Raw genomic sequence first — 9,175 nt, forward strand, 5'->3', positions numbered from 1 at the left:
TGCTGGAGATACTGGGATGAACAAAAAGGGTGAAAGATCCTGCCATCACGGGGCTTACGTTTTAAAAAGCAGGTAGATATTAGGAGATGTTTTCAAACTGCATGGTACTTTAGACAGTAATGAGTGCTTCAGATAAAAATAAAGCCGAGAAGCAGGGTGGGAAGTGTAATTTTAGAAAGGGTGGTCAGGAAAGGTGTCACTTAAGGGAGGTGGCATTTGAGTGAAGATGTAAAGGGGGCCACGTGAGCTATGTGGACAGATGCATTCTCCAGGGCTCGAATCAGGGCTCTGATGTAGAGTTCTGCAGGGCCCACGCCTTGACCTAGGGAGGCTGGTCCCACTGCAGCCAGGAAGCGGTGCAGAGATCTACGGGACCCCGAGTCCTCCCGCTCTGCTTTTCTTTGATGGAGACTGGCCAAGGCTCAGAAACTCCAAACAGTCCCCTGTAAAGACTCGTTTCAAAGTAAGGACCCATTACAATATGGATATTTCCAATTTTTAAATAAATTCCTTTTTATTAGAAAAGCAAACAATTAGGGGGAAATTGTGTTGTTGATACAAAGGCAAAAAAGATTGGGCTGTTAGAACTTAACAAATGTCTACTATGAAGCAGGATGAAACTTGTCTTTTTGGAAAGGGGAGTTGAAGGTTAAAAGGTAACGTCCGCCTGCAGGTTGAGATGTGCACATAGAATTCCCAGAGCACTGAAATTCCGTCAGACAACTGAAAAGAAGCTGAGACTCATCTCGTGCAAACTTCCCAGGTGAAAGGGAACTTGACCACGGAGACTTTGCTTATAAGTGGCAAAAATCGTGTAGCTAATACTTTGACATTTTTAGTGTTAAAGTGTCTGCTGAAACAGACTGTGTAAACGAATACTCTTAGGAGGCCTGTTTGGAGGAAAAACAGAATGAAGATCATGAACCCTATTCAGTTACGTGTCTCAGGCCTCTAATGAAAAATTCCTGAGGGAATGGGGAATGGGTAGGACGCTCCGGGGGTGTAGAAACTCTATAAAGCTCACAAGCGTATGCATCACAAAGTTGCACAGCAGAGGCCTCAGCTGATTTTATAACTGAGATTAATGTCTCTATCAAAATAAGATACTTAGCAAAAGAATGACTCTGCTAGTCTGTTCTGGACACGGAATAAGTTCTCCAAAGGTATTGTTTACTTTGCTATCTATGTGTTCTGTGTATTCTCCACATTGCCCCAACTTGAAACTCCAAAGCTATTGTTCCCATCAAATCAGTTTCCCCACAGAATGAAGAAGGCAGTAAATATTATGCTTAAAATCCACTGTTATCTGTTAAGAACCCAGGAAGAACCATTGAGATTAAGAGGGTCTCTGTAGTTGAAAGTGGAGAGAATGTGTAGCAAAAAAATGTGCACACTGATTATTTTCTTCCTTTTCTCAAACATCACCAAATAATTTTTTGGGGAATCAGAATTAAAGAACATTTGAAGTTGTTGAAAGGTATGGCTATTCTGATACTTCTGATCAGTTAGTTGTACAATTTACCTAGGGCAAATTACTGATCAGTTTCACATTTCTCCAGGACTGGGGACTATCGATGACTTCACATTTGGGATCTTCAAATTTGAAGTCAGGGGATGCATCGTGTCTGCTTTACCATGCACTTCCTTAAGCTCAAAAAGCTCCCTTTCCGACTCTTGCCGGTACGCTGGGCCAACATCGCTGGTCCTCCAGATGACTGCCACCTGGTTCTGTATTCTCTATTCTTGTCCACAAAGAGTTTCTACACAGGATCAAGTTCCTTATTACATGCCACTGCTGTGACTCCGATGTTCCTCCTCAGATGGACTGAGACTGCAGACTGAGGGACAGAGGGGACCCTGAAGAACCTCTCCAGAGCAACGGTGATTCTGCCACTTGCACTCTGTCTGTGCTGCCAGAGCCACCCCCCCATTCTCCTGATTATTTTCTAATAAAACTGTTCATTCTACCAGAAAGTGGAGGAATTAAATATAAACAAACGGATTTATTTAAACCCAACTTAACTACTATCCTGTGGGTTGCTTTAACACTATTTTGACATCAGTCAAATAAAATAAATGGTGATATTTTCACAGATATGAAACAACTGAGCTGAAGTTTTCCATACCTACAGGTTTATTCGATGTTTAATGTACAAAGGTTGAAAATTATATGGCTGTAGAACATATCCACAGCTTGCACCAGCTTGGAATTCCATCCAACAAAGGGACTGTTTGTCAGGAAGTATAACAGAGTTTTTAAAAAATTAAAATAGAAAATAACAATAACAGCAACAATTGATTGAGTGCCTAGTATGTGACAGGGACTTTAAACATAGTTTATATCTCTAATCCCTCCAACAAGCCTGCAAAGTAGTATTAGTATTCCTATGTTACAGAGGTGAAAACCGAAACTTCATCTGTCCAAGGTTAAGTAAAGTCTTATTCAGGGTTAATAAAGCATAGAACCAAGAGTGCACTTGAATCTAACTCCCGACTCCTGTGTACTTTCTACCACTGTGCTCTAATTCTGTAATTAGGTAGCTGTCCACTGGAAATTCAAAGATCCTAGTTTTCATAAGTAACATTCCATGTCCATAATTAAGGGACGTAAATGCATTTCCAATGTATTTGTGTGCACATTCTCTAATTGACTGCCTTGACTGAATTCACATGTGATGGACTTGTTTACTCTAGAATGAAAGTAGGACGGGTTTTATTTCCTTTGCGTCTATCGGGCACCTGCCATGGTCCAGGCCCTACTTCAGACACGGGAGGTGGGAGGGCACACAGATCACAGTTCCTGTCATTAACGCTTTAACGACGGAAGACGTGTGCACTATAGCAAGTTTTCAATCATATGCATTTAAAAGGACCTGTGATACAGTTATTGTCTTATTAGGTGTTTCAACGTGCCTCTATTAGAAAAGCATTTTAGACAGCATTTTTGTTTTATATTTCTAAGAGTTACAAATTAGAAGTGAAAAGATCATTGGGTTAGAGGCCAGCTATGCTGTCCACCCATGTCATGACTGACCTCTCTGAGTCTCAGGTTCTTCACGTACAGAAGTGGGGGGTGGTAACAACGGTCTTACAGGCTGTTGCTCAGACTCTTTAGCACGATATTCTAGAACCTCACGATCTCCGTTCTGGTCCCATCGACGGCTTCTTCTATCACTGAGTGCCCTGGCGTCTTGCCTCTTTGAACTATTTGTTTTTTCCTCCAACAGACCAATAGTTCATGGCTCTGCTTCGTTCCCTTATCCAGGGTGGGGAAGCTCCCTGTAGCAGACCTATGGGACTTTCCTCTACTTGGAAACCTTGCTGTGTCCCCGGTTTGAACTAAGAGTCCCCCCACTGACTTTTACTTGAATCACAGGTTCTCATCTGGACCACTCTGAATCCTGTTTCTCACAGTGCGTCACGACAGCGCTCTGCGTGAGAGGCGCTCCATCAAGGCTGAAAGAGTGAACGTACCTCCTCGATTAGCACAAGGAAGGGGCTGAGGGAGATCTCTTCCTTAGCCAGGCTTCACTCACTAATTAGTTTAGCTGCCAAAAGGGCATATATTAAAAAGTAAATTTAAGCAGTGTATTTTCCAGTGAGGATATGATTCTCCACCATTTAAAATCTCTTGCAACACTCCAATAAAGACATGATTTTGAGGGAAGGTAAGCAGTGATCACTAAATGTTTTGATTATATACTCCTATGATGAAAAAGGTTTTTAAAAAACAGGTTTTTTTAATATTATACTTTTTGTGTAAATATGCTTGAAATTTTAGTTAACCCCAACATATATACTTATTTATAAAATATGCATATATCTTACTGTATGAATTAATGTAATATATAAGACATACAGAAAATGTAATTTTTAAGTAAAGAAATAAAAGTCAAGTTTTAATATTTTCTTTTTATACCCAATAAATGGTTTGGCACAAGAAAAGACTAATCTTGGCTGAACAGCTGTATTTTCTGGTACAAGAAAGGAAATTGTGTTTTCCTTTTCCTCGGCTATTCCCTGGTGTTGGCCATTTCCCCTCTCTATTCAGGTTCTCTTGTAAGACCACCAACACTCTTCAAACGCTGGTGAAGTAAAACAGGAGGAGGGTTTAAAGCTCTGGATTCTCCGTCTGGAAATGGCACAATTTGATTTTTTTCAACAGTTTGCTGAGAAGTAGTAAGCATGATAGTGTGAAACTCAACATATTATTCTTGAATTCTTTGTTTTTTTTCATTGTGGCCTGACTAAAAATTTATTTTTATTTTCCCTTCAAAACTCCCAGATTATGTGGTCATATACTTAATTTGAATGAAGAAAAACATTGTTAAAACATTTATCATGGAGTTATCACTTTTTAATGGCTTTCATTAAAACCATGTTTTCATTAGAGTCTCTGAATATTAATATTTTATTAATATTAATAGTCCATTAATAGTCACAGACCCTAATACTATAGTCATGCTCTGCATCTTGAAGAAAAATTAAATGAATGTGAAAACAAAAATTTGTTTTGGAAATGTATGCAATGCCCACTACGTTAAAACCGTTCTCGTTGTGTGTACACACACACACACACGGGAAAAAATGTCGGATGCGTATTCTCTGAGAAGTTGACCAGGTGCATCCCAGGAGGTACTTGTCAATCTCACCCAGGACGTGAGATTGAGGCTACTTTTGTTTTCTTCTTTGTGCACTTCCATAACTTTCCAAACATCCTATAATGGCAAAGTGATTTAAAAAAAATAACAAGAGTATAGATATAACCAAGTTATAAATAATTTACATAGCTTTCTATATTATAAACTTGCAATAGAAATTTTTAAAACACCTCTTGCAGTTATTGGTATTGAGAAGAAAATTGCCTATCATTTACATGCTTTATAATACATTTAAAAATATTTTTTAATGTTATTTTGGTTTCGCAAAAGAAAATTTCATTCTAAATCAAATGATTCTCAATGGAGACTGACTTCTGTAGATTTTGGACACACCTTAGATTGAGGATAAAAAGAGAGTCAGAGAATGGGTCCAGGGGAGCTTGTAAAATAATGGAATCAAGGCACAAAGGATGATCCTAAATCAGAAGGTGGGTCTATCTGGAGAGGATTAAGGTTGTAGAGACCCCCAAAGATGTTAACATCTGCAATCCAAGCAGATGTTCGTCCTTGTGAGGAAAACCATCATTATGTAAATAAAGAGTCTGGAATTTCAGTTCCCCCATTTTTTGGGGTTTTTTTGCAGAATCTCAATTTGGCTCAGATGTCCATCCTCCCGTGTGCCCAAGTTGATCTAAACTATGGATGATGGCCTCATTCCCCTTGTCACCGACTCTTTTAAGCAATCCCTGTCACTGGGATCCCAGGGGAATTCTGCTGGGGACATTCTGCATACAGATTTTTCCCTACTCATAAAGGGTAAAAAAGTTATTTAAACCAACTATTGAAAGGCATAAAAGAACAATCTAGGCAGACGGGACTTGAGTGGTCAAATCCTAGAAAGATAGGAGACATACTGAAAGACACCCCACATTTGCCTCTACCTCTACCCATTACTGATGTGGAGAGTACAGATGGAGCAAAAAGTGACAGCCGGGGACAGGGTGCATCTCACTGGGCAGCGAAAAATGGGGGTTTGCCATTTCCAGAGTATGAGCAGGTAGAGTTTGGGGCCCAAGAAGATTGAAGGGTTTTGGTATAGCTGAGACCCCAGAGGGCTTTATCATGGGAATAAGAAAACAACAACAATAACAAAAAATCAAACCCAACAAAGCCTAAAACCCACGCTCAGCCACCTCAAGTTCATCAGAAAATATTCTGTCTGCCTTCCAAAACAGAATTAAATCTTCTCTCAATAAAAATATCATCTGACATTCAATAAAAATTGTACCACTACGAACAAATGGGATCCCATGACAAAAACCAAAAAAAGAAAAGAAACAGACATAGACCTAAGGGTGATGGAGGTATCTGGGTTATCAGACAAGAAAGTAAAAGTAACTCTGATGAACATATTTAAGAAAATAGAAAAGCAGAGGATTTCGTCAGAAAAATGATGGGAATCTTGGAGGTGGTATGGGGTATTGATAATATTCTATATCTTAATCTGTGTGGTAATTAATTGGGTGTTATGATAAAAACTTATCAAGCTGTATATCAAGTTGAACATTTAAGATTTGCATATGTCCATTATACTTTTTAAGAAGTTAACTAATAAAAAGTTCTTCGAGAGAGAGAAAATGTCTAACTCCTCTGCTGGACAGCATCAGGCCTGCATGTGATCCTTCAAATTAATGAGCTTCCCTCACCAGGAACACATTGTTGATATGATGAACACGGCAAAGTTGAAAGCTTGAAATTACCTGGGTCCAGGGTGATATACTAAATGTTTAAAACCAGTACCCTACAGGCACCAACCAGTCAGAATGCACATGAATTGTTAATCAATTGATGTGCTTGAGCGAGTGTTTTCCACCCTTTCTGAAGATATGGAACCACTGAATTAACTCTGTGAGAATAGCTCTAGGAGAATAGTTAAACGAGTAGGATCTGGAGCAGGATGACTTGGGTTTGTGCAAGCTATAGCAAATTATTAAACTCTTCATGCTTCAGGTGCATCATCTCATGTAGGGGACAAATTTTGAGGTTTATATAAAGGAATAAATGCATTAACACATGTTGAGTGTAGCAAATACTTGGGACTTGGTTCCTGTAACTTCTTAAATTAAGTATTACTAACATTATTATTATTTGTGATTTTTTGCCAAGTGAAATAACTGACCCTTCCTGTTTAGGCTTTGATTTAGGCTTTGATTAGGTCTTCTGTTATTTGCCACCATCATCCCAATGCAATCATATGACCTCCAGTAAAGACAGAAGTATTGGGTTGGCCAAAAAGTCCATTTAGTTTTTTCCATAAAATAAAAGACACATTTTTCGTTTCACCAATAACTTCATGGATTTGGATACTTTGAGTATGTCAGCTATATCCTGTGTAGTATAACATTGATTATTCTCAATTAATATCATGGTTTGATTGCCATCAACTTTAACTGGTCTACCCAACCATGGAGCATCGTCTAGCAAGAAATGTCCAGCAGGAAACTTCTCAAACTACTTTTGACACATTTGATCAGTCACAGCACCTTCTCCATACACTGCACAAATCTTTTTTTTGTATTTCAGTTGTGTTTTTACCTTTCTTGAAATAATAAAGCACAATATGCTGAAAATGTTGCATATTTTCTTCCCTTTTCAATATTAAAATGGCTGCACAAAAATTCACCAATTGTGATAAGGCTTTTTTAAATGCATGCTGATATGACAGCTGTCGTAGTACCATCTAACAAACTTGTTCCTAATGAAGTTAAAGACAACTTAGTGCTACTGGAGCCATCTACAGAAAAAAAAAAACAAATGAACTTTTTGGCCAACCCGATATAAGGCAATTGTTCATTGGCCTTAAGGCAAAAATCCTTCCTGGATAAACACTTTTCTAAGGATTCTCTCAGGCTAGTTCTTTTCCCTTCTCTTTCTCAAGAATGAACCTGAACACAGGTATACTGCTACCATGATACAGATTTCCCCACATACCTGTCCTATTTCAATGACGATGCATATACACTTTTCACATTACCTTACTGAGAACATTGCAAGCCCTAGTTACCATCCTACAGGTGCCTGGACTTGAGAAGGCAGCAGCAGAGCTGGGAAACAATTCCCTGGCCCAGTACCTCTCATCCCTAGGAGTCACGCCAAGTACTTTCGGAGTTGCTCTCAGTTGCTGTCTATTGCTACCAACACCCATCCACAAACTTCCTTTACTAAGTCTTGGGTCTAAATTGCCACAGTCTTTTCTATGTAATTCCACTTCTGGGACTCTTAAGGGTATAATTCTAAGGCAACCAGTCAAGCAAACAAAAGTTACATTCAGAAAGATGTTCATTGCAGGGTTATTATAATAGTAAAAATTTGAAAATAATCTAAAGTTCTAATAATAAAAAATAATATTTAAGTAAATGATTAATAACTACTCAGTGGGATACTCTGTAATCATTAAAAGGACAGCCATACAGATATATAGCATGAAGGAAAATAGTTGTGAGATAGTGCTTTATAAACAGGATAAAAACTTGCATAGAAGTTGGCAGTATGTTTGCAAACGCATGCATAGGAAAAAGGGCCAAAGAAGTACACCAAAGTGCAAAGTGTGGCAGTGTGAGGGTATGGTCGTACTTTTTTCTCCATATAAAAAGTTCTCTATAATAGAATTATTTTCATTCTGTTAATGGAAAATGTACACATTAAGTTAATTAAAAATGAATATGGTGTTAACATATTGTATCATTTGGAGAATATGCAATTAAAAGCCAAAGAATTGAAATAAAATTATGTGTAATCTGAGCATCTCATGTAAGTATCAAATGCCTAAGTCCTATGCTATAAACTTACCTTTAATTAATTTCTGTGGCATCCCATTTATATAGTTAGTTCAAATCTCTGGAATGTGCTCAAGAGACAGATAAAATTAAAAAGAGGATTCCAGCAAGCAAAATGAACGTCCCAGCCCGTACACTGTTCTCATGGCTCCTACTAAAAGCAGTTAGGCTCATGGTCGCCACATTCTCACAAGCTAGAACTTTTAGGCCATAGCACATGAGAAGCAGGAAATTAAAAAGCGGATGGGGTTGGAAAAAGTGACTTCTGCCAGCCTGAAAGTAAAGTCCAGAGGTAGAGAAACCACCCCAGAGTGGACCAAAACATTTTGAAAATGATTTCCTATCAGGTGCCAAGCATAACTGTCTTCCAGCACATTTGTAGGTGGCTCTGACAATTACACTGCAGCCCTTCACAGCATCACACCTTACTTGGGATGCTGTCTAGTCAAAGAAGCATATGGAATATGCATCTAGAAAGAATTACATTTATATGGTTTCCTTTGCAAATATATTTTTGGTGCTTGTTTTGCCGCCCCCCCCCCCCCCCACTCCTGAAAGGAATTGCTCACTCTTCCATTACAAGCAACAAGTGAGGAGTTATACCTACACTTTTCTGATAAAAAGTGGCAATATACTGAGGCAACCTCTCTTCAAATTTCCCCCATTTTGATCTGTTATTGACAAAGCACTAAGAGAACATTTTCAGTCTCAAGGCCTGCAATGCGTCCTTTGCATACC

The 9,175-nt window shown here is 38.7% G+C and overlaps 1 pseudogene; it reads right to left on the reverse strand.

The window, feature by feature from the left end:
* Positions 1-1,522: 1,522 nt before the first annotated feature.
* Positions 1,523-1,931, reverse strand: LOC112309225 (ATP synthase-coupling factor 6, mitochondrial pseudogene; annotated as a pseudogene).
* Between the last annotated feature and the right edge of the window lie 7,244 nt (positions 1,932-9,175).

Source organism: Desmodus rotundus, chromosome 3, assembly GCF_022682495.2.
Source record: "Desmodus rotundus isolate HL8 chromosome 3, HLdesRot8A.1, whole genome shotgun sequence".
Lineage (NCBI taxonomy): Eukaryota > Metazoa > Chordata > Mammalia > Chiroptera > Phyllostomidae > Desmodus > Desmodus rotundus.